This window comes from Tupaia chinensis, unplaced genomic scaffold (assembly GCF_000334495.1).
Source record: "Tupaia chinensis unplaced genomic scaffold, TupChi_1.0 Scaffold000300_1, whole genome shotgun sequence".
In the NCBI taxonomy this organism is placed as follows: domain Eukaryota; kingdom Metazoa; phylum Chordata; class Mammalia; order Scandentia; family Tupaiidae; genus Tupaia; species Tupaia belangeri.
This window is the reverse complement of record NW_006159790.1, coordinates 312,712-313,838: the sequence shown is the minus strand read 5'-3', so window position 1 is coordinate 313,838 and position 1,127 is coordinate 312,712.

The following is a 1,127-nucleotide window of genomic DNA, read 5'->3' as shown; positions in this document are numbered from 1 at the left end:
AAACAAACAAACAAACAAACAAAAAACAAAAAAATAACCCAAACGTTTGTGGAAAATGGGAGTAAATGTGAGTTCAATTTGGTGCAAAATACATCAAAACTCAGGCATAGTTTTTTCATAGTGCACATGAAACTCTTGAAACTCCATGAACTCTTGAAGACCCCTTGTACAGTGATACAATTTAACCTTATTGCAAATAAACACATATCTATATCTATCATCTAGGAAGGTTAAAAAAATCTTAATAAAATGACACATATACAAGGAGAACCCTTGAATAGCCAAAGCAATATTGAGATATAAAAATCAGAATTATACACATTACATTTCCTGATCTAAAATTATTATTTGTTGATGAGGTTGTGTATAGTATTCTCAACTGGGCTGGACTGAGGTGTATATCATGTGGGGTAAAATCTTTTTACAATCTAAATGATGTATAGCGATGAAATGTATAAATAATAATAATGATAAATTTTAAAATACATATAAAAGCAATATGATTTGGGACCAGTAGTTGGCATAATGGCTATGTCGCTGGACTCCCATGTAGTTGGCTGCAGTTCAAGTCCCAGGTCCAATGACTTACACTCACACTGGACGCATGTACGTGCATGCCCAAGATCCTGAGAGGAGAACAGAAAAGGGATTGTGGCACGACCATCCACCTTTTGGGATGATTTCTCGCTTTCTGTCTCTCTGTCTCTGTCTGTCTTTCTGGTGAGCACATGAACCCTATAGCAAAAACCTCTCTCAAAAAGCAAAACAAAACAATATGATCTATTCATAAAAGCAAAGATGTATTAATACTGCTCCTCGGTATTTGCCCAGAGAATAGGAAAATAGTCAGACACTTGCATATCCACATTTATCCCAGCATTATTTACAATTGTTAAGACATGGAATCAACCTAAATGAACAAGAATGGATTACTGGATTTAAAAAATTGCAAATGGCCGGTAGAGGGCATGGCGATTAAAGGCTCTGAATTTCTATCTGGACAACCATAGTTTGAGTCCTGGATCTGATGGCTTGCTTTCTTGCTTTCCCTTCCTTGCTCTGTCTCTCTCTGATCAAATTTAAAAAATAATAACAAATGGAATTCAATAAATAATTCTTTAAAAATA